The sequence below is a fragment of the Rhinopithecus roxellana genome, chromosome 6 (genome assembly GCF_007565055.1).
Source record: "Rhinopithecus roxellana isolate Shanxi Qingling chromosome 6, ASM756505v1, whole genome shotgun sequence".
In the NCBI taxonomy this organism is placed as follows: domain Eukaryota; kingdom Metazoa; phylum Chordata; class Mammalia; order Primates; family Cercopithecidae; genus Rhinopithecus; species Rhinopithecus roxellana.
This window is the reverse complement of record NC_044554.1, coordinates 149,118,850-149,143,473: the sequence shown is the minus strand read 5'-3', so window position 1 is coordinate 149,143,473 and position 24,624 is coordinate 149,118,850. Positions and strand designations below refer to the sequence as shown.

At 42.6% G+C, this 24,624-nt stretch overlaps 1 protein-coding gene across 14 annotated transcripts in view; it reads left to right on the top strand.

Moving 5' to 3' along the window:
- The window catches only part of CPVL (carboxypeptidase vitellogenic like), a 207,788-nt gene that overhangs the window by 34,861 nt on the left and 148,303 nt on the right, over window positions 1-24,624 (top strand). The window contains exon 1 of one of the 14 annotated variants that reach the window (XM_010371362.2): window positions 12,708-13,020. The exons of 12 other annotated variants lie outside the window; for them this stretch is intronic. The gene's annotated coding sequence lies outside the window, so the exon portion shown is untranslated. Of the gene's footprint in view, window positions 1-12,707; window positions 13,021-24,624 lie in introns of those variants that run through there. One more of the 14 variants, XM_010371361.2, reaches the window with a different exon arrangement.

The following is a 24,624-nucleotide window of genomic DNA, read 5'->3' as shown; positions in this document are numbered from 1 at the left end:
GGCTTAATGGGCTTTAAAATGGGTGTCTAGATTTTAATTTTCTCTGATAGCAGATTCCCTGAGGGAAAGTGTACTTTGCAGTGGATAATAACTACATAGGATATTTCGATTGCCGTGGGGTATCTTATTTGGAAATCAGTTTTCAGTTGCATTCCTCTAGTAATTTTTACTATCAGAACAAAATAAAAGCCCCCAAAGGAATGTTTATACAGAGTTGAAATGTGTTGGAATATCAGAAGTATCTGTCTAAGAGTTAAGCATCTGTAAATACTTAAAATAGGGTGAAATCACAAATACTGCTACTACTAATCTCTTTCACGTTTGATTAGAGTCCAGAAAGAACAAGCAAAGTCTCCAGGAACACTTTTATATTAAACTGTTAACTCTACAGCCATGTCTAATGACTCAAATTATAAAAGAAAGTTGGGTGAAATGCATAATTCACCTATTCAGGCCTACAGTCAGCTCTACACATGTGAAAACAAATCTCGTAGAGGATGTTGAAGGAAATATTTTCCTCTCTGGTAAACTTAAATAGCAATATTATCACATAAAGACTAGGCTACACAATAAAATAAAGTGAGCCATTCTGCCTGAATTTTCAGGATTCAGCTATCCCCACTCTTACCCACACACATGATAGCTTTCTTTACACATTCCTCTAGTCTTCTTTGGTTATGGATCAGACATCATGTTCCATGTTTTAGTCACATCATCTTATTTAATCTACTCTACAGCAATAAAAAGTAGCAATTGTTTGCTCTATTATACAATGGTGGAAACTGAGGTCCTAAGAAAATACGTGTGTGCTATAAACTGCTTTTCCTTCAAATGGCAAGGAACACTGAAGGAAGACAGTCCTTGGTTGTAGACATTCATTCATTCAGGAATTCATGCTCTTCTTAATATATTCAACTCTAAAGAAACCTTTCTACCAATACAGCCTGCTCCCCTCTTCTTAACCAGTTTTCAGTGGAGATGGGAATTTGGAGGAGTGATGAGCTTATTGTGTCTTTTCCTCCGTTATTTTATTACCTCGCTGCCATCTTGCCTTTTCGGGGCTAAATGATAACACTTCCTTCTGTTTCTCTTTGGAAGCATTTTCAAAAAAACATCTCTTTAGGAGTGGAATCACAAACGAGAAACAGTATTTTCATAAGGAAGAGTAAAACGAAAGGACTGCCAGAGCATTTTTACATTAGCACATGACATTTCTAATAATCTACATAGAAGGAATTTTTTTTTAGCATCCTCCTAAGTGCCTCTTGAAAACCTCTGTGACATATGAGATAGCTACTGACTAATTTGTTCTGGCAGAAAAATGAGTTTAGTATTATTGAAAATATGTTTTCTATCACCAGATCTTGTTCAGGTCATTGAGTGAAGGGAAGTAGGATTTATCTCCAATGAAACATTATGGAGAGGAGAGAAATAACATTTGACCTATCCCAACATTAGCAAAATGCAAATCAGTCAATTTTCCATAGGGTGATCTTTTCATGCTTTGGATTTTTGTAGTTGTGCATCAGTCTGAACATTTTAAAGCAAGGTGAATGAAGGGCCCATGAAAGAGACTGTGAATAAGCCACTGTGCAAAGCTAACTTTAAACAGTTTTCAGCTTAGTGACTGAGATAATGCCATTTCTCTAGAGAAGTTCTAAATATAGAGGAATAATGGATAGCAGTTTACCACAAGCTATGTAGTGCCCTAAACCAGCAGGGGCTGGGCATTGAGTGGAGGAGGATTGCAATTTTGAGGTTGATTAAAGATGCAGTACTGACAGGTTCCAATGGGTGTAGCAGGGTGGGGGAGGGGTCACATCTCATTCTTTTTTTCCTCCCCACTCAGAGGTGTGGGTAGCTGCAGTGTAAACTGCTGATGTGGGTGATTAGGATGTTAAGTGGGAGAAAAGACAGCTCTTCATTATTCTTTTGGAAATAAAGAGGGATAAAATTCAGCAATCATCAAGCCTTTTCATTTCCCTACAATTTGTTGCTGCAGTTAGGAGGCTGGCTTCCTTTCCACAGATGAGATTACTTCCTGCTGACATCAAGTGGGGGTAGGGTGGACCAATGTGTGAAAAAGAAAATTGAGCTCGAAGGGTAGCTTTTGTTTTGATGTTTGCTAGATGTCTTTTCTTGTGTTAAAAATAGATGTATCACCTACTGGCAGGCATAGGATTTTCATGTTGAGAATGCAAGGCAGAGTTCGCTAGATAAATCTGCAGGTGCATAAACCAACTGTCAGTTTTGATAAATAATTATGACTTCTTAGACTTTGTCTTTAGCTATGCAGAAGCTAAAAATCTGATAATTTAGCATAATGCTTGTGTAAGCTGTGCTGGAGAGTAATACATAGTCACTTTCATACTAACATAAAGCTCCTTGGTCAAAATTACACCAATAATGCATATTTAATTAGTGTTTATAGATATCTAAAGAGGAAAAAAAACCACAAAGTTTCCCTCAGAGATGACCTTTATTGGGGATGCCTTAGCTGAGTTCCTTCAGATGCCTCAGGGCAAAATTTCAGCCTCAATAAAATGAGATGACATATGGCTGGTTATTTCACGAGATCGCCATCTTTATTTAGATTGAATTTAACTTTTTTTTTCCTCAGAGCTAGAGCTTTATGGAGTTTTTGGGTTTTGGAGGTAGCTTGATGGTACAGTGCCTCAGATTTATAATTTCTAATTAAAATGTGTCCTTCCTATCAATTTTAGAGAAGTAACAAGCTTAATCTGTGGCATTTAATCATTGAAATTTTTTTTTGACATTTTTGAAACACAGATCCCGATACTGAGATGTAATTACTTTGCAACAGATTTGCAAGGAAGGTGACAGGCCACAGGAGAACTTCTAAACACAGGCAAAAACCAGACCAGTCCAGTGGGGGAAGGGAAGATAGATCTGAATGTCAAAAAACTCAAAAGTAAATACATGGTTTTCCAGTTGCCTCTGTCTGAGGGTTCACCTTGCACACATTAACTCTTCCCTCTCTCACCATGCTTCGCTTGTTTATCCCTCAGCACTCTTTTGATTTAAGGGGAGAAAACCAATATTAAATGTAAAAGTAAGTTTTCTCACTGATAGCCCAAGGGGCACAGCTGGCTAGGCTGTGCAAGAGCATGTGGCCGTCTCTAGATCTATCGGCTCAGGGCCTGTTTCCCAGCTCGTAGACCCTGACATGACACTCCAATGTGGTCTGAAGGACAGAGGGCATTTAGAAATGTCCTTGCCTTTTCAGATGTCTTGAGGCCTAGAAAAAAAAAATCCATCACAAGGATGAGATTTGTCAACAGGACTCCTCCAGCCAGCCTACCCTCCTGGCTCCCGATGAGGGAGGACTGTCCACAGCTGACCTTGCTAAAGGACAGGATTTAAACACAGGGAAGCAGGGCGATGATTGGAAGAATCCAAAGCTTGTATTCCAAGCTTCGGATCGTAGTGCAGGTGGCTAGATAAAGACATGAGAAGAATGGCAGTTTTGGTGTCAGAGAGACCTATGTTTGAATTCCAGTTCTGACACTCAGTAGCTCTTTGATCTTGGACAAATGATTGAACATCTCTATTCTTCTGTTACATCCATTAGAAAATGGAGAATATAATGTCTACTTTCTAGGGTTACAGTGAGGTCTGAATGACATCATGTGTGATACACTTAGCATGGCTTTGGCTGGTAGTAAGGATTTAATACCTTTTAATTCCTTTCTCTTCTTTCAGCCTTGTCCTTCCTCTTAGCATTGGAAAGAGTTCTATTTATTTATTTATTTATTTTTGATAATGGCTTTTTAACTTAGGTTGTTAAAATGTATTTGTTTTCCCTGAAATGGTGCAACCCAAGTTTACATAATAATAATACTTCTTTATTTCATTTTTATTTATTTATTTATTTTTTGAGATGGAGTTTGGCTGTGTCCCCACCCAGATCTCATCTTGAATTCCCACGTGTTGTGGGAGGGACCTGGTGGGAGGTAATCGAATCATGGGGGCAGGTCTTTCCGGTGCTGTTCTTGTGACATGAATAAGTCTCACGAGGTCTGATGGTTTTAAAAAGGGGAGTTTCCCTGCACAAGCTCTCTATCTCTTTGCCTGCCGCCATCCATGTAAGATGTGACTTGCTCCTCCTTGCCTTCCACCATGATTGTGACCCTTCCCCTGCCACATGGAACTGTAAGTACAATTAAACATCATTCTTTTGTAAATTGCCCAGTCTTGATTATGTCTTTATCAGCAGCATGAAAACGGACTAATACATGGAGTCTCACTCTGTTGCCCAGGCTGGAGTGCATTGGCACAATCTTGGTTCACTGCAACCTCTGCCTCCTGGGTTCTGGAGCTTCTCCCACCTCAGCCTCCCAAGTAGCTGGGACCACAGGTGCGTGCCACCACACCTGGCTAATTTTTTAAATTTTTAGTAGAGATGAAGTTTCACCATGTTGCCCAGGCTGGTCTCAAACTCCTGACCTCAAGTGATCTGCCTGCCTTGGCCTCCCAAAGCGCTGGGATTACAAGTATGAGCCACCGTGCCCGTCTAATAACAATACTTCTTTAAATATTGATCAGGTGTGAACTGTTTCATGACATCTAGAGTATAAGAAATGTCATTTATTTTTATGTTTTTGAAAAAGAATCCAGTTTGAGCTCATACTTGCTGAGTTTGGCAGGAACATTCAAAATCTATAGGTGTAGGAAGGCAAAGAGAAGGGATGGGGAAGCCCCTCCCATTTAGATCATACAGACATGCTAGAGGCTGATTCACTGCATACAAATGGAGAGGGGCCTGATCTCCAGCATTTACACCACTGTTGCACTTATTGTTTCTTCACTTACTCAGAGCTGCTGGCTGGGGCCCCTCCTCTGTCTGCTGGCATCCTGTTCCACAGATTTTGCAACGAGAACCCCACCACCCTCCTCCCCAGGAGCAACTGTCAGAATAAACGAGGCTGTGACCTGGTGACAAACAGGTCCTAGATATTAGTTCAGTTGACTCTTGAAATATGCAGAGGTTAGGGCTGTCAGCCCCCTATGTAGTCAAAAATCCACATATAACTTTTGACTTCTCCAAAACTTAACTACTAATAGCCTACTGTTGATTGGAAACCTTACAATAACATAACAATATATTTTGTATGTTAGACATATTATGTACTATATTCTTACAAGAAAGTAAGCTGGAGAAAAGAAAATGTTATTAAGAAAATCATAAGGGAGGCCAGGTGCGGTGGCTCATGCCTGTAATCCCAGCACTTTGAGAGGCTGAGGCAGGTAGATCACTTGAGGCCAGGAGTTCGAGACCAGCCTGGCCAACATGGTGAAACCCCATTTCTACTAAAAATACAAAAATTAGCCGGGTGTGGTGGCACGCACCTGTAATCCCAGCCACTTAGGAGACTGAGGCACGAGAATCACTTGAACCTGGGAGGCAGAGGTTGCAGTGAGCCGAGATTATACCACTATATTCCAGCCTGGGCGACAAAGTGAGTGAGACTCCATTTAAAAGAAAAGAAAATCATAAGGGAGAGAAAATATATTTACTATTTATTAAGTGGAAGTGGATCACCATAAAGGTCTTCATCCTCATTGTCTTCACACTGAATAGGCTGAGGAGGAGAAGAAGGAAGAAGAGGGGTTGGTCCTGATGTCTTAGGGGTGGCAAAACCAGAAGAGGTAGAGGAGGTGGGAGAGAAGGTAGACACACTCAGTGGCACTTTTCTGGAAAAAAATCCTTGTATAGGTGGACTTGTGTAGTTGAAACACATGTGTTCAAGGGTCAACTGTAGTTTAAATCAACAGATGTTTATTTCTTTCCAAGCCTGCCTCTTTCTTTGGAGGGTTGGGGCAAGAGTATACATGGAGGCCCACATACCATATGTCTAGTTATGTAACACTTATAAACCAGGGAACAAACTGTTAAATGAAATATACCCTCTTACCTTGAAAAGTACACCTTGATAGCAACCTAGAAAATCAATTTGAGTTTATAATTCTGAGACTTCCTGAAGTTCTGTGCTGGAACATGGTGATGTAGAGCACTACCTCCACACCTGTCCTTCTCCTGGACATCCTTCCCTGCACACCCCAGCTCTGTAACCATGGCCTTTGGCCACCCCTCGGATGGAAGATGACTCCAAGCAGGCTCTGGAAGCCAGCTTGTGGACATTTGGACAAGGAATTCTGAGGTCCTTGTTATCCAGAACATGGAGGAGAATTTGCAAATATGGAATCCATGAATAACAAGGATTGAGTGTATTTTGTTTTCTTTGCCTGTTTCTTGTCAAAATTTACTGAGAGAAACTAACAATGGGGTGCACCGAAAGAGAAAAAATAGCATTAACTCTTCCAACCGTCTCAGAGCAAAGGAGCCCAGAATTTAACAACTCAGTGTCAGGTCACTTTTCTTCTGAGAAGGAGAAGGGATAATTCCTTTTTTCTTTTTGCTGATAGATCTCTGGGTGGGGTGGATGGGAACAAACTAAGCCCAGGCTATTTATATCACATTAGTGATCATGGTGTCACGTGTGGCATAAGACAGGCACTGTATCATTTAGCTAGTGCATTCAGACTCCTTGGCTCAGTAAGGGTGGATAGAGTGGGTGAGTTGTTATGACTTCCATTTTCAGATGAGGAAAGCAAGAAAGATTTAGCCAGGAACTGAGAATAGAGAACAAAGAGACCTGGGGACTGGCCTTCTAGCGCCTTTTCTCTTTCTCACTGCTTGGTGCTCCTAGGTGCAGCTGTCTCAGAATCAAGGGGGAATCCTTTAAACCCATAGCAGCTAACCCAGCAAGAAGTTCTGAGCAGTCTAGCCTGAGCTGCCATGCATTAAAAGCAACATAAGGTTTTATGCAATTGCTTGAGCATTCCTACCAAAAAATACCTTTTGCCCATTTTACTTGTATTCCTTTATTTGGTGATGTAATCCAGTTCTTGATGTTCTGGAAAACCCTTCAGAGGCTATAGAATCACTTTTCTAGATAACCCACTTTGGATCATGCAAGTCTTCATAGGCACAATATGAGTGAGGAGAGCACCTGCACTAACCACTATTTCCATTAGAAGAAAATAAAATAAAACCTAAACGAGAAAAAGAAGAGACTCCAAATACTGCTTCACCCAAGGACATTTCTTTACACTCTGTTTGTCATTTGCAAACGTCTTTCCTTCAGCCAACGAATGATCTGTTTGCTATGGGCTAGACACTGTGTTGATGGCTATACATACAATTTCATCAAATCCTCAGATCAGCCTTGTAGGGTTGGTGATGTTTTCTTCCCATACATGAGAAGGCTAAGACTTAGAGAGGTTAATTAACACAGCAAAGGTCACACAGCTAATGAGTGGTTGAGCTGGGATTCAGATCCCCTCCGTCTACTCCTAAGGCCATGCCCTTAAACAGATACTATCCTGAGCACATTGGCAGGTGCATCATAATATCAAAATATACCTCGCAGGGCTGATGTGAAAATTAAGAGATTATATATATGAAAACTGTTGGGCAAACCACAAAATCCTTCCAAAGGTTCGCTGTGATTATTTCTCTTGGTTTTACACAGGGCTTGCCCAGCTGTCCTTAGTTGCCATGTCTATATTAATCCCACAATTTATCCTTAAACCACCGAAGTCTTATTTGCCTGGCTTTTTCCATAGCCGAAGGGAAACTGAAAATATGCCTTTTGTAAGAAAGCCTTAACACCTGCTGCTAAAGGGCGCTAAACCATCTGGATCGTCAAAGGGGTATAGGCTCACTTACAAAAGACGTAGATTAATTTGGACATTGTTTCCCTACATAAACCAGGCATAAGGAGGCAAGCAACCCAGGGAAGGATAATCATGCTGAGAGTGGAAGCACTTATTAGAAATAATTACCATGTAATTATCCACAACTTCCCTGGAGTCTGTAGCCTGTGGCTAGTCTTAGGAGGTGCCCCTTCCTTACCAAGTACAAGAAGACTGAAGCACTTCAATAAGTTGATCAGGGCATGTGCCTGTGTCTTATAGTTTGGTTACCGCCACCTGGGCCTACTTCTCACTTAATGAAGCCTTCAGTGCTTATAGCTAAGGTGCAGAACAGCTGTAGACTTTCTTCAGCTGGATCCACCACACACCCCTCCCTTTTTTAATAGCACAGTGTTGTTTTGCAAGTGTGTGGGTGTGACACATCTGGCTTCTTTCCTTAAGAAAAGTGTTTATTGAACAATTAATTGTGGCACATGGGGGCTGTGACATTTCTCTTTTCGCTGTGCCTCTGAGCTGTGTTTCCACGCTGCGAGGCGGCCCATTGAAGATCAGTAACAACACTGTAAAGGAACAATGGCTATAGAAGCCTTGACAAGTGCAGGGAGAGACCTAGACACTTCCGAGAGGGGCATGATTGCCTACAAGGTTAATCAATTCCCCTTGTTTCCTTTCCAGCTCCACATTTGTCTTGGTGGCAGCAGCTGCAAATGTAAAATCAAACCTACACACTTAGACAATTGGAATTGTATTTACCTGATCAAGATGTGTAAATGATCTGTTCTCTGTGTCTTCTTAACTGGAATTTAAGGAGCACAGCAAAGCTCCGGCTATAGGTCAGTGAGAGGCATGCTTTTGTGTGGTGTCCAGATACAATTTAGTTGTCTTGGATAGATAGTTGGAAAGCACAGCCTAGAATCTTGATTGTCATGATCACCATTATTATTGTTATAGCTGCCATTTATTGAGCCTTTATATATGACAAGAACTTTATATGTACTCCTATCTCATTTCTTCCTCTTAATAACACTGCAAGGCCGGGCACGGTGGCTCACGCCTGTAATCCCAGCACTTTGGGAGGCCGAGGCGGGTGGATCACAAGGTCAGGAGATCGAGACCATCCTGGCTAACACGGTGAAACCCCGTCTCTACTAAAAAAAAAAATACAAAAAATTAGCCGGGCGTGGTGGCGGGTGCCTGTAGTCCCAGCTGCTCGGGAGGCTGAGGCAGAAGAATGGCGTGAACCCGGGAGGCGGAGCTTGCAGTGAGCCAAGATCGCGCTACCGCACTCCAGCCTGGGCGACAAAGCGAGACTCCGTCTCAAAAAAAAAAAAAAAAAAAAAAAGCTGCAAGATAGCTAATAGTGTTTTTATGTACAGATGAGAAGACTGAGATTAAGTAACTTGCTTATGGTCATTGGTGCAAGGTTCTAGATTCCAACTGGGTCTGACCCATGCTCTGAACCACTAGGGCTTAACAATCCCAAACCTCGCTAGAATATGCAAGTGTAGAGAACACAAGGGCTTGTGATTGACCTGACAGTTTTAAATCTTTGTTTTCAAGAAAGCCAATCAGAGAAGAAGGCTTAACGAATCTCTTTGCAAACCGATTTGTTGGCCCACCTTTGATTATTCTCAGTACAAGGGTTAAAAATATCTCTTGCAGCAGTGAAGTGGCCTTATTTTGAAAATGAGTCTTCGTAGAAGTAATCAAGCTAAAATGAGGGCATTAGAGTGGGCCCTAATCCAATGTCATTGGTGTCCTCATAAGTAGGTGAAATTAGGACACAGAGACAGACACATGGAGGGAAGACACTGTGAAAAGACATAGAGAGAAAGCCCCGGAAGGCTGAAGCAGAGGGTGAATTGATGCTGCCACAAGCCAAGGAACACCTGGGGCTACCAGAACCTAGAAGAGGTGAGGAAGGATCCTTCCCCTCCAGGTTTCAGAGGGAACCTGGCCCTGCTGGCAGTTTAATTTCAGACTTGCAGCCTCCAGAACTATGAGACAATAAACTTCTACTGTTTATAGCCACTCAGTTACAACCTCCTTGGAAAACACATACTCCTGTTCTATTCTGTTCTGTACTGTTTTGTTCTATTTTATTCTCTTTCTTTAAGAAAATGGATTTCCAGGCTGGGCACGGTGGCTTACACCTGTAATCCCAGCACTTTGGGAGGCCAAGGCAGGTGGATAACTGGCAGTCAGGAGTTTGAGACCAGCCTGGCCAATATGGTGAAACCCCATGTCTACTACAAATACAAAAAATTAGCTGGCCGTGGTGGCGGGCGCTTCTAGTCCCAGCTTACTCGGGAGGCTGAGGCAGGGAAATCGCTTTAACCTGGGAGGTGGAGGTTGCAGTTAGCTGAGATTGCGACATTGCACTCCAGCCGGGGTGACACAGGAAGACTGCATCTCAAAAAAAAAAAAAAAGGAGAAACAGATTTCCCAATCTACTAATTTTGAACAACATCAGTCTCTAAAGCTCAGCATTCACGCCCTTTCCAAGCTGGCTCCAGTCTAATTTTCTAACCTCAGTATTAGTTAACCCCCGACCCACCCTGAACACGCCTGGTGTCGCACAGTCCATCTGTCCGAGAGCACAGCATCAACCTGAGTGCAGGTGGCCTGCTCATTGCCTGTGCTGCCACCTTTTCCCTCAGTGGCTATTCATTTTTTAATGTCCAGCTTCAAGTCACCTCCTCTGACAGGATTCCCCTGGCTCTTCGAGCAGAGTCATTTGGTCCCTGTCCTCTGTTCCCCCCATACACTTTATTAGCCCCAGTTACAGCACTTATATTGTATGATGGGATCAATCTCTGTGTCCCCTTCATCTCCTCCCCACAACTAAACTTCAAGTTCCTTAAAGAAGACTATCTTTTTCCTTGTTTTTTCTTTTTAATCAAGTGTCTAGCACAGAACCTGACACACGACAAACCCAAATACAGGATAGCCCAAAAAGGTTAGTGCAGTTTTAAGCTTTAATAACTTCTTAAGCTGAAATGTTACAAACTTACAAAACGCATTTGAACATTGACTTCTTTTGACTCTGTTTTAATTATTTTAATAAATGTAATTGTAATTTTCTTTTCTGGTTAATGTATGCCATATTTCACTCAGGGGAACTGAAACAAAAATGAAAATTAAAATATGTTATTCAACACTCACAGAGATAAATAGTGTTAAATTAACTTTCAAATGGTATTCTTATAAGTTGCAGCATTTATAGCCTTGAGGTTATTAAAACTGCAGGAAGACTTTTGGGACACCCTGTTTTTGAATAAATATGCTACAGTATGACTCATCCTGTGTTTACTGTAAAATTCAGTTTAATTCTTAAGTGGTTCCATGTGGGCATAGGTATTGTTTGGCCAGTAGTTGTCCTTATACTTAGACCCAAGGAGCCCTTGTCCAGGGCCCACACTTTAGAAGGCATATTCCAAATTCCCTCCCCAAATGGCACTGAGCCTCCTTCAAGGGTCTGCACACTAGCAGCAGTGTTGTCTGCTAATGTCTGTACTCCCATAGGCGAACATTGCTGACTCTGATGTTCATACTCTTGAGCCCAAGAGGTGGCTGGGGACAGCTGCTTCTGGGAAGCTGGACTGAGCTTCCACCAATGGACTAGAGCCCTGTGGGAAGAGAGGAGGTGGCTGCAGACCAGGAACTAGAAACCACCTCTCCCTGCACCATCATATTTAAGTGCAGATCATCCATAGTTTCAATCTGGCCTTTCATGTCAATTCCCAAGGCATATTTGTCTAGGTTGGAAGGTAGAACTTATTGTACTTAATCATTTGTTAACTTTGTGTATAACTTTTAAATATTTAGGTATCTGACATACAAATCTCTGTTTGTACTTTTGCCCCGGGTCCTGCAAATATTAAAGGTGGGCTGATTTTGGCCTTAAAAAAATTATTTTCCCACAAACCGATTTTTCTCCATAAAGAGGTAGGTGGGTAGGAAGTACTTCCAAATAGAAGGTATGATAGCAAAGAATGACTGCAGTCACTGAGCACATACTCTGTGCGGGGTGATTTACACATCGTTTTTTCAGTTAGTCCTCACAACAACCCAATAAAGTAGGTACTTAGGAAAAAACAGATATTCAGTGACATTAGTTTGTTCCAGCTCATAAAACTAGTGCTTTAGTTAGCCTTAGTTGCATAACAGACTACGCGAAACTGAAAGTGGCATAAAACAATTTTTTCCCCTGACTGTCAGGTTGGCTAGGCTGCTCTACTGCGGGTTTCCCTGGGCTCACTCCTGCAGCTAGCTGTGAGGAGATGGAGGTTGGCCGGGGACAGTGCAGAAGATTCCCCATGGCCTCTCCCACTTGTCTGGCAGTTGATGCTGCTGTTGCTGATAATGATGACCTTCCTTTATTTTGTGTTATCTACTTGCCATTGCAACCGCCTTGCCTTTTTTAGTTCTTGCTCCCGTACTGTCTGGCTCAATGCCCAGCACCTGGTGATGGTTAATAATACGCACTCAAGTCACTTAAAAGCAATGTGACCCTGGATGGGTTACTTAACCTCACTTAGTTTGTGTTCCCCACTTGCAAGATGGGTATAATGATACAGAACACATCAGGTGGCTCTGAGACTCCAGTGCAGTGATTCAGGAGAGTGCTTGGCAGGACAGTGGCACTTGGTGCGCGCTTACTGCTAGTGCAGCTGGAATGTAGACCATCGGTGAATGTGTGTTGTCTTTTTAAAAAGTGGGAATCAAACACGACTCGCTTTCCAAATGTAAATCCTGGGCTTGCAAGTAAGTCCTACAGTGCAGAAATAATTTCAAAATACAGGGTTGAAATTCTAAGATAGCAGATTTTAAAAAGTGGGAGACAAAATCAGAATAAAACAAAGGGACAAACCAACCTGAATTGCACCGCAGCCGACGATCTTTATTAATTTTTACGATTCCACCCTAAGGCTGCTTGCTTCTTCCAGCATGGGAAGCGCTGACTTGGTGCGGACAGGTTTCTGGGACCAGGAGGTGGGGACACGACATACCTTTTGCCCTGTAGGTCTGGGTCATGTGAGCCTAGAGGAGCGCTTAAAGGCTCCAGTTCTGCAGGGTCCTCATGACTGGGTGGGGCTGCCTCACTTCTACCTGACTTGGGAAGCGCTGCAAGCACAACCGGCCGGGGTCCTTGCGCACCGCGGCCCTGGGAGGAGCACCGACTGCGCCGCGTAAGTGCTGCTTTTCCCGCGTGGGTCGTGGCGGCTCAGCGCGACAGGTCCTCGCCTCGGTCCCTCGGACGTAGGGAGCGCGGAACAGGTGATCTCAAAAGCCCTCAGCACCAACAGGGGGCAAAGCGCCGTAGGGTGAGACTGGAATGGGGTGGTCGTGGCCGAGTCAAAGTTTTCAAGTTGGAGCATTGGCGATGCACTGCGTGCGCGCAGCCGGGGGAGTACTCTTGAAAGTTCCTGGCACAACTGTCGCACCCAGCGTTCTTCCAGGCTAGAAGGCGCCTCCTACTGCAGGAGCTCCTCTGGGGAATTGCGAAGCTGTGGGGTCCTCTACCGCTCTTAGTACTGGAGGGTGGCGGGTGCAGGACACTTTCCCTTACTACCTCAACGCGTCTTTTGGGGATGTGTTGATTTCGTAGGTTCTCAGAAGCAGGAGAAGCGGAAAATGCCTTCTATTTGAACGTGCCCAAAGCAGGGAAACTTGGCTTCAGCCTAGGAAGGAAAACACATAGGAAGACTTTTATTCTTGGAATGTAGGATTAGGAGAAACCAAGGGCACAGGAGACAGGTGGAAGCAGCTCCCTGCGAAGTGTAGATCAGCTTGGTGATACAGAAGCAAAAGGACTTTGAAATATTTATGGATTTAAATCCCAGCTCTGGCCTTGGCTAGTGACCTTGGGCAAATTATTTAAGCCTACTAAACCTCAGTCTTTCCATCTGAAAGATGGAGATAATAAGTTTTTCTTTTTAAATAATTGTTTTATTGGAAATAGAAATAACATATAGAAAATGCCTCCCTAACGCGGGACTTGGCTTTTCAGCTAAGTGTAATTTTCCTCATCAGTTATGATTGATGATGAAGTCTATGGTGAAGACAGAACAAAATAATGTTTACAACTCTGGCCATATAATGACTGTGGCAACGCATGACCCGTGTGCAGTCACCTTTGAGCCCCCCACCTTCTCTGCAACCCCAGTGGGTCCCAAGAAAGGTGCCTGGGTTTTGGAGCTGGACAATTCTGTGCAATTCCTGGTTCTAGTATTCACTACTTGGATGACATCAGGGACGTTACTTATCTTCCACAGCCTCAGTTTTGGCATCAGTAAATGAAAAAGGAGCCTCTCAGTACTTGCCTTTCCTTTCCCCGCTTAAATGTTCAACTCCTTTTTTTTTTTTTCCTTTCTTTGATTTGGGATGAGTAAGAACAAAGATGTAAGCAGAAATAAAAAGTCCACCGAGAATACATTTTATTAGTTTGATAAATAACGTTTAAGAAGGTTGTCCAAAAGGAGAATTGGAGCACTTTTGGAAAAATACACTGCACTGACTTAGTTGGCATCTGAAAGTCTGCATGGTGGTCAAGACCCTTTGACTAACTGGGCATTCTAGATGTGTACCTCATGCTATCTAAGTACAGGGGAAACCCTTTATAATGTAGTGTCAGTGTTCTTAACACGGTGTTGTTTTATTAATCTTTTATAGGAGTTGTTTGGGAGGGGCAGTTGGTCCCCCAGTTTATATAAATACAGTTTATAAATCACTTTATAGTGGGATTCTACTAACCTGAGAAATAGGTGGGTTTTAACTGACAGTTTGAATGACTTAGAAGAGTATGTTAAGAAAGTCCACTGGGTCTACCAATTCACTCCCCACAAAAAATAAAAACAAGAAGCAAATGATATAACAGAATTTTAAAAAATGAGTTTGTTTTTGTTTTGGGGAACATCTAGTTTGTCAGAGGAAACATTGAGTGTTGAATATTACCGCGGGATGCACAGAACTAAGGCAATGAGAGGGGAGGAACTCAGTTGTTGCCTCAGGTATCATCAGATATCTGTTTATTATCACCCAGATACTCAAGGTAAATAGGTAATAACCCATTCTTCCTTTTTTTGAGATAAGGGTCTCATTTTGTCACCCAAGCTGGAGTGCAGTGGCACCATCTCAGGCTCACTGCAACCTCCATCTCCCAGGTTCAAGCGATTCTGGTGACTCAGCCTCCTGAGTAGCTGGAATTACAGGTGTATACCACCATGCCCGGCTAAGTTTTGTATCTTTGGTAGAGATGGGGTTTTGCCATGTTGCCCAGGCTGTTCTCGAACTCCCGACCTCAAGTGGTCCTCCCACCTCGGCCTTCCAAAGTGCTGGGATTACAGGCATGAGCCACTGTGCCTGGCCAGTGACCCCTTCTTTTTTTTTTTTTTTTTTTTTTTTTGAGACGGAGTCTTGCTCTGCTGCCCAGGCTGGAGTGCAGTGGCCGGCTCTCAGCTCACTGCAAGCTCCGCCTCCCGGGTTCACGCCATTCTCCTGTCTCAGCCTCCCGAGTAGCTGGGACTACAGGCGCCCGCCTCGTCGCCCGGCTAGTTTTTTGTATTTTTTAGTAGAGACGGGGTTTCACCGTATTAGCCAGGATGGTCTCGATCTCCTGACCTCATGATCCGCCCGTCTCGGCCTCCCAAAGTGCTGGGATTACAGGCTTGAGCCACCGCGCCCGGCCCAGTGACCCCTTCTTAATAGGAAGTATGGTTCACTAACGAGCAAACATGATTGTTTTAGTTTAACATTTCCAATGGCTTTATAGTGTGGGATTTTCATTGACTGAACTAAGAACATTTAAAAGAAGTAGGCAAGCTTCTCAGAATTAGAAAGATACCTCTAGAACAATGACTCATTAACATCTATATTGACTTGGGAGAGAGGTAAGCTGGGCAAAAAGCTAAGAACTATACTTTCCTGGTAAAAACAGTAATGGAGTTTGAACTTTTATGCTATATTTGCAAGCTCAAAGATGTAAGCCTTAATAGACAGTTTACAAGACAGCTATTACAGCGTGTCTGAACTGAAACCAGGGTATTGAGATTTCTCTGCCTGCAGAGATATTATAGGTATAACCTTGAACATGAAATCACATGCTTTCATTGCTTTAACTCAGACCCTGGAGTGCAGGACAGGGTGGTGGTGGTGAAAGAGGGGGAAGGACTGTGTCCTTAGATCTTGGAGCCTGAAAAAGCAAATTCTTAGCAGCTTATCTTTCCAATACAGTCGGGACTTATCTCCTAACTTTTTATCTCTAGTCTGATTCTAGTTATTGGTTGTCTTTAAATTGCTTAGAGTTGTCTACAGGTCAAAATATTTACGTAGAACCCTGAGGCTAAGCCCTTCCTCCTTTCCTTTTTGAGACTGTGTGTCCCATTACCCCTCTTTCAGAAAGACTGCTTGACATGTCTTTTTGTACTGTATGATTCTTGGGAGACAATGTAACCCAGCTCCCAACTGATTCATTTTCTCATTTATTTATTCATTTAACTTATGTTTTTCCCAGTGTTTGATTATGAAAAGGTTTAAACTTTCAGAAAAGTCAAAAAATTTTGCAATCTAGAATCTCCCTATATTCTATGATTGATTAGAAGCCAGGGTATTGATTTCAATTGATTAATCAACTGGCATTGATTAGTTCCTACCCTTTGTCTGGAGGTTTGCTAAGCAAAGCCGTAAAAACATAAAAGGCAGGATAGGGTTAGGGAACAAGGAGAGTTTTGATTTGGCAGAGCACAGGCTTAGAGTTTGTGAAGGGATCATGTAACTTTGGTTTGAAAAGTTATGTTGGAGTTGTATAGTAGAGGACATTACATTTCATCGTAGGAAGTTTATACTTGATCCTGGTTGCAGGTGGGAGCCATTGAAGGCATGGGAGGAAGGGAGTGCCTTGTGTTTTAGAAAGCTCTTTGCAGTATCGGCGTTAGGCTAAGTTGGAGGGAAAAGGACTGCAAGTCTGAGAGATGTGTTAGGAAGCTTTGTAAATGTGTCGGGGGAAGTAACTGTGGATAGAACAGATAAAAAAGGAAGTAGAATAGCACTTGGTGACAGATATGACTTGAGGACTTCTGGTTTTAGAACTCAGGCATCTGCAATAATAAGGGAGCATCATTAAGAATCTGGAAGTTGCTGGGCGTGGTGGCTCACGCTTGTAATCCCAGCACTTTGGGAGGCCGAGGCAGGCGGATCACCTGAGGTCAGGAGTTTGAGACCAGCCTAGCCAACATGGTAAAACCCTGTGTCTGCTAAAAATACAAAAATTAGACAGGCGTGGTGGCCCTTGCCTGTAATCCCAGATACTCAGGAGGCTGAGGCAGGAGAATCACTGGAACTCGGAAGCAGAGGCTCCAGAGGCTCCAGTGAGCCGAGATTGCGCCACTGCACTCCAGCCTGGGCAACAGAGCAAGACTCTGTCTCAAAAAAAGCATCTACAAGTCATAGAAGGAGGAAGTTTGAGGAGAATGATGATGTCCTGTTACAGAGTCAGTGGGTTTGAGGGACTGATTGGTTATCCTTGTGGAGGTGACAGTTGACAGTGGTGATACAGTCCTGAAACGCCCAATAGCAATGTCAGGACTGAACAAACATTTGGACTAGTGATTAATACTCAAGGGATTGTTGAATGGGAATGTACAGAAGAAGAAGAAAAAAGGACAAGATCTTGAAGAAAATCTGAATATATGGAGTTCTTGGAACAAAAAATTCGTTCAATCATCTGTTAGTATTTTAATGCCTATTTATCTACAGTGTTATTGTAGCTGCAGTTCTCCTTAATAATTGACCACAGTCTCTAACTAGAAGACCATATCCACACTAGTAAAGTGAAGTAAGTCCTTCCTTTTCCCATTCTGGGAAGTGCAGGGGGTAAGGTGAGGCAGAGGAAAGAAAAAGAGAAAGTTAAATAATTTTTTTATATAGGACTTTTAGAGCATGCAATGCTTTTTCCAGGTAACCCACTTCCAGATCAGAAGCCAGGTAATTTAATGAACTTGTCTATATTTTCACAAGGCAACAGCTACTTTTTTTTTTTTTTTTTTTTTGAGGCAGCCTCACTCTGTTGTCTAGGCTGGAGTGCAGTGGCGCAATCTCAGCTCACTGCAACCTCTGCCTCCTGGGTTCAAGCGATTCTCCTGTCTCAACCTCCTGAGTAGCTAGGACTACAGGCGCATACCACCACGCCTGGCTAATTTTTGTGTGTTTAGTAGAGACAGGGTTTTACCATGTTGGTCAGGATGGTCTCCATCTCCTGACCTCATGATCCACCCGTCTCAGCCTCCCAAAATGCTGGGATTACATGCATGAGCCACAATGCCCGGCCAAGGTACAGAGTTTTTAAGTGGCAGAAACCACATTTGAAGCTGTGAAGGCATACTTTGTTTTTTTATTTTTTATTTTTATTTTTTGAAATGGAGTCTTTCCCTGTCACCCAGGCTAGAGTGCAGTGGGGCAATCTCGGCTCACTGCAACTCCGCCTCCTGGGTTCGAGTGATTCTCTTGCCTCACCTTTCCGAATAGCTGGGACTACAGGCATGTGCCACCATGCCCAGCTAATTTTTGTATTTTTAGTAGAGACAGGGTTTCACTATGTTGGCCAGGCTGGTCTGCAACTCCTGACCTCATGGTCTGCCCACCTTGGCCTCTCAAATTGTTGGGATTACAGGCATCAGCCACCACACTCGGTCTGAGGGCATATTTTAAATCTGTCATGCTATTCCCACTGGACTGCATTGCCTTCCTTTATGCTACTGACTGTATGCTAGGCACTGTGTTAGGTGTTTGCACATGTAGGCTCCTTACTGTGGCCCCTCTGTTTTGGGAAGGTGATCAGCAGGGAAGCTCAAAGCACATTGCACAATTGGTGGGATGTCTGCCCTCTGATCGTGCCTTGTTTTCACCCAACTTCTTGAACTCTACAGGAAGGGCCAACCCCTCTCAGAAATGCCAGCCCCTAAAGCTGGTACAAAGGTCATGCAACCTTCCTACTTTCCTGAGTTCAACAGTCACTTCATTCATTCTCCTTAAGATCATACCTTCGATCCCTGGCTGATTAAGGGTGAAGTGGAGAAAAGCTCTATTTTCACTTGTGTGTTTGTTTTACCCCATCAATCTTCTGCCTTCCCTCATTGTCCCACAGTTGTGCCTGTCTAAGGTCACTTTTTGCTTTTTTCTTATTTTCCTTCTCTGGTGAGTCTTTGGAGAGAGGGTGCGATAGAATGTGGAGCCTAGAGCAAGATTAGCCCCAGTTGACTCTGGAAGCCGTAAGAATTATGCTGCTTCCTCAATGCTTTTTTCCCAAAGTTAGAAGTAGCAAGTTGTATAGTGAGTAATAGGATTTGCATTGTAAATGGGGTCATCCTCCAGTGAGGACTTTACTAAGTGCAGTGTTTATTTGTAATGGGGCACAGAACTGCATTCCTCATGCTTTATGACAGTATTTGGGTTTACTGGTTTTCATGCATGTCTCTCTTTGCTAGAATGAGGGCTCCTTGAAGGTAGATGCTGTCCCCTTTTCATCTTTACTCCACAAGTTTTAGCAAAGTTTCTCACCCTTTACTGTATGGCTGTTTGTATAAAAGAGTGTGGGTAGAAGCCTGTATGTTTATTTGTTTGATTTGAGACGAGGGCTTGCCACATTGCATAGGCTGGTCTTAAACTCCTAGGCTCAAATAATCCTCCTGCCTCGGCCTGCTAAAGTGCTGGGATTACAGGCATGAGCCACTGTGCCCAGCCGAGGTCTGCATGTTTGAATGGATCAAGAAATGTGATTGTTTAGTGCTGAGGGAGGGTTGGTAAGTTGCAGGGAAAGGCCTGGCTAGGGAAAAGCTCATATGCTCCTAAGTCAAGCAATAAGAAATGTAGAATGTGAAATAAAGATGAAGCCATTCTGAGTCATATGCAGACCCTAGGAATTATCTCCTTATATTTGACACAAGGGGAAGTGGCAGCCATAGCTAATTCTGAAAACGAGAAATGTTCCTGCCCGGGTTACTTGATGGAGAATATTATTAGCAATCAGCAAGTGGGAATAATTTGTTTTGTTTTGTTTTCTCCCCTTCTAACTATTGGCGTGTTGGTGGAATTAACTTGCCTGGCAGGAGAATGAACTGCCTGTGCCATTGGGACCCAGGAGATTTCTGAGATGGCAGACCGCACACTCCATGTGAAGCCATGACTCTTTCCACCGTTCTTGTGTACACGTGTATGTGAACTTTGGTGTCTGCAGAATCTGAGACTTTTGTTTCAGATAAAAATTGCTGGAAGCCACTGATTTAGAATTTTGTTGACAGGATTTTTTAAAAATCCGTGCTCAAAAAAGATGTAATTTAATCAGTTCTGTAGCCCTCCCCACCCCCCCCCCCACCAAAAAAAAAACAGCCTTTCTTAGGTTTTTTAGGTTGTCTTACGAACACTGACAGAAATGTGTAGGTTCAGGGCACCCAGAGCAGATGTGGAAGTTCTTTCATTAAGGTAGCCTACGTGAATCATCGCTGTGACTCAAAGCCTGAAGCAGTTTTAGCCTGATCTCCTTGGCTGCATTTTTAGAATCTTAGACATTCCAAGCTGAGAGGAATTTTGGGAATTATATAGTCCATCTAAATCCCCGGAATTTACAAATGAAGGAACTGAAGTCCAAGGCGAGAAGTGAATTGGCTTGCCCAAGGATATGCCTGTTGGTGAAGTGAAGGCTGCAACTTTTGACCTTGTACGTTCAGGAATTGTGGCAGAGCCTTTCCTGCTCGTCTTAGAATGAAATGTACTATAGGGAGCCCGCAGCCATCCTCTATGGTCTGGCTTTATTGTCTCTTTTTTCTCTGTTTTTTAGTTTCCTTCTACTTTTTCTCAGTATACCTTTCAAGTGGGATGGAAGTTGAAACCCACTGAGCAGAGAATATGAGAAATACATGTATAATGACACAAAGTTAGGTTTGTTAGCATTATGTGCAGCAAAGGAGGACACATACCCTAGGGATGGGAGAAGTGGGAAGAAGCCTCTGAAAGGTTTGGCCTTGTGCTAAGTGAATGAAAGGAGGGATCAGGGAAGAGGTACCCGCTGGATTAGCTGCTGCCAAGTGCCCATGGCAGCTCAGGAACTTAGACTCTCAGCAGTCGCTGGGAGGGACAAAGCGCTATCATTTGTAAGAATACAGCAGTTGCTCAGAAAAAAGGACTGTCCATCATATTGCAACTGCAGAGTGGCCTTGGGTATACAGAAATATTGTTAATGTTCTGTTGGGAGCATCTTAGACTGATTAGCACTAGAGCTGATTTTCACTCTCAGGGATTTGGGTCTCTCTTTTTCTCGGTTAATGGCACCATCATCCACCCACCCAGCCATCTAAGTCACATCTGGGATCATCCTAGATTCTTTGTTCTATTTCAACTCTAATATATAATCACAAATTTCTTCCAATTTTACTTTCTAATTATTATTATTATTATTATTATTTGGAGATGAAGTCTCGCTCTGTTGTCCGGGCTGGACTGCAGCGGCGTGGTCTTGGCTCACTGCAACCTCAGCCTCTAGGGTTAGAATGATCCTCCTGCCTCAGTCTCCTGAGTAGCTGGGATTACGGGCACATACCACCAAGCCTGGCTAATTTTTGTATTTTTAGTAGAGACAGGGTTTTGTCATGTTGGCCAGGCTGGTCTGGAATTCCTGACCTCAGGTGATCTACCCACCTTGGCCTCCCAAAGTGCTGGGATTACAGGCATGAGCCACTGCTCCCAGTCAACCTTCTAATTATTTTTAAGTCTGCCCTCACCACGCTGTTATTACTAGTTTCCTGCCCTAGTTCGAACTCCCATCATCTTTATTCTAGGTTATTGTGAAACATATTAACTGGCCTTCCTGCCTTCTGTCTTTCTGGCTTAAGTCCATCCTTACATTGATGTCCCTAGTACTCTTTTCAAATTGTCAAGCCCTTCAGTAGTTCCTAATCACTAGAGGATAAAGATTCTTAACCTATCTAGAAAACTCTCTCTGATCGGCTCTCTACTGACTTCTCTAGATTCCATCCTATTTCTCCTCTTCCTACTTAGGCTTTTCTCCTGCCTCTGTATTGGTTATCTATTGCTGCATAACAAATTTTTAAACGCTATAAATTCCATGACCTGCCAAAATAGTGATATAGGCATTAAGAAGAAATTATTTAGGCAGATAGTGAGGGTACAGGAGTCCTCAGTAAGGTTTTCCTTTCAATGAAAGGCAGACCCCAAATCATTTTCTTTTCTAACAAAGAGCAGCCTGCCTATAAAATTGAGCTACACACATAGACAAGTAAGCTGGAAGCTTGCACGAGTGAATGCCGGCAGTTGTGCCAACAGTAAAAGGCTACCTGGGCTAGGCATGTTCAAAACGGCAGCTCCATCTTCCCTTTTCCTTTCCAACCACGTGTGCAATAGGGAGCAGACAGTAGTGCTTTCTAAGTGGAAAGCCCATTTGCACAATAAGGTTAGGGTGAGGTGGCCAGCTTCCCTGCATGCTATGTAAATGTTATACCTGGTCCAGCCAATCTGTGAGCCAATCAATGTCTATATAAATCAGATACCCCCTCAAGCCTGTCTATAAAATCCAGTGCACTCCACAAAGGGCCAGATTTCCCATTCAGATGCCCCTCTCTCTTGCAAGAGAGAGAGCTGTTCTCCTTTTTCTTTTGCCTATTAAACGTCTGCTCCTAAACTCACTCCTTGTGTGTGTCCATGTCCTTAATCTTGGTGTGAGATGGCAAACCCCAGGTATTTACCCCAGACAGTGATGCCACCTCAATAGGAGACACAGCAGCACATGAGGGAAGTATAGAGGGATTTATTTAATTAGGAGTTAAAGTCAAGGTTGGAAACTAGTTTGGAGGTTTGCAGTAGTCCAGACAAGTGACAATAAAGAACTGGATTAGGCCATGAGAGTAGATTTAGAGAGGTGAAGGTGAATTTGAAAAACATCTAGGAGATTCAGTTGGTGATTGATTGGCTGTGGGAATGCAGGGTCAGAGAAAAACAGATAGATCAAGAATACATCCTGGATTTCTGGCTTTAGTACTTGAGTTGATGGGAGTATTTCCAACCAAGATGAAAAATAGGGAAGTAAGGACAAGTTTAGGGAAGGAGATAATAAGTTTAGTTTTTGAGTTCTTCTTAACTACTTTTGATTTTTGTCAATATAATAAAAGTAATGTTGTAATTCTCATGATAAAAAATTTTAGTCTTCTTCTCCACCCCTCCCCATCCTTCTCTTATGTCTGAGACCTCCTCTCATACTTCTACCTATTTTTTCTAGCCTTTAATTCCAAATTTCCAAGTAATCTGCCTAATCTGTTTCTTGATTTATTGGTTTTAGAGTTTCACTTTTTATTTGAGGTATTTTCTATTGACTGATTCAAGAATTTACGACTTTTACATACCTTACCTCCTGACTTTCCTACCCTCCAACCTGTCCAAATGGTGATATAATTTTTCTCTTTTGCTAAATCAATATCTAATGTTTACCTTATTATGTAAATATTGCTCACTGCTGAGCCAAGTAGTATACTATAATTGCAATCCATGTCTTGTACAGTTTTATTTTCTTCATCAACTTAAAAATTGCCTCTTTGCATTGTTCTGTTTTCTCTATCACTCTTATAACTTCTGTCCAAAATTGCTGACAGAACTGTAATATCCTTATTGATATGATTTTTTACAAAAGCTCATGCAGTAGTCAGTTATAGATACATTTCTTCCTTGAGGACATCTCATGTGAATCCCCATTCTGTCTTACTGCTCCAATATGCACTGGTGGCTCTTTAGATATAACTGTTATTTTGTGATTTCACTTCCCCTCTTCAGTCCTAGTTCCCCTGTTACTGGGCTTCCATGTCTTCCTCTTTCTTGGTTTACATCCTTGCTTTGGTGGACCACATTTGCCAGTAGCTTTCTGCGAAGTGGTATATGAGAAACATTAAAACAAAAACAAACAAACAAAAAAAACCTGGCTGGTTCCCAAGCTGTATATCAGGTGAAAAAAATTAAATTAAAAATCAAAATCAAAATCTAGCTGGATGTGGTAGCTCACACCTGTAATAGCAGCACTCTGGGAAGCTAAGGTGGGAGGATTGCTTGAGCCCACAAGCTAGAAGCTGAAGTGAGCTGTGATTGCAGCATTGTACTGCCACTGCAGCCTAGATGACAGAGTGAGACCCTATCTCTAAAATAAAAATAAATAAATAAATAAATAAATAAATAAATAAATCTGATATATTTCTGAATATTTATTTAATTTATTCTCATGATTGCTAGAGGCTGGGCGTGGTGGCTCATGCCTATAATCCCAGAACTTTGGGAGGCTGAGGTGGGTGGATCACGAGGTCAGGAGTTCGAGACCAGCCTGACCAACATGGTGAAACCCCATCTGTACTAAAAATACAAAAAAATTAGTTGGGCGTGGTGGCATGCACCTGTGATCCCAGCTACTCAGGAGGCTGAGACAGGAGAATAGCTTGAACATGGGAGGTGGAGGTTGTGGTGAGCCGAGATTGCGCCACTGCACTCCAGCCTGGGTGACAGAGCAAGACTCCGTCTCAAAACAAAACACAATAAACAAAAAACTAATGCAATTTTGGCTCTTGATTCTTTTTATGTGATACCATTCTCTTTCTCTCTTCTTCTCTGGAAAGTTTCTAATAGTCACTTTATTTCTGAAATGTGTTCTTCATCTTTTCATTTATTGATCCGGGAACTTGATGGTTCCTTTAAATCTGAAAAATCATATCTATACCTCTGCAGATATTTTCACACTATTTCTTTGATAATTCCTTACCCTGATTGATTTTTTTTTTTCTTTTTTTTTTTTTTTTTTTTTTTGAGGCGGAGTCTCGCTCTGTCGCCCGGACTGGAGTGCAG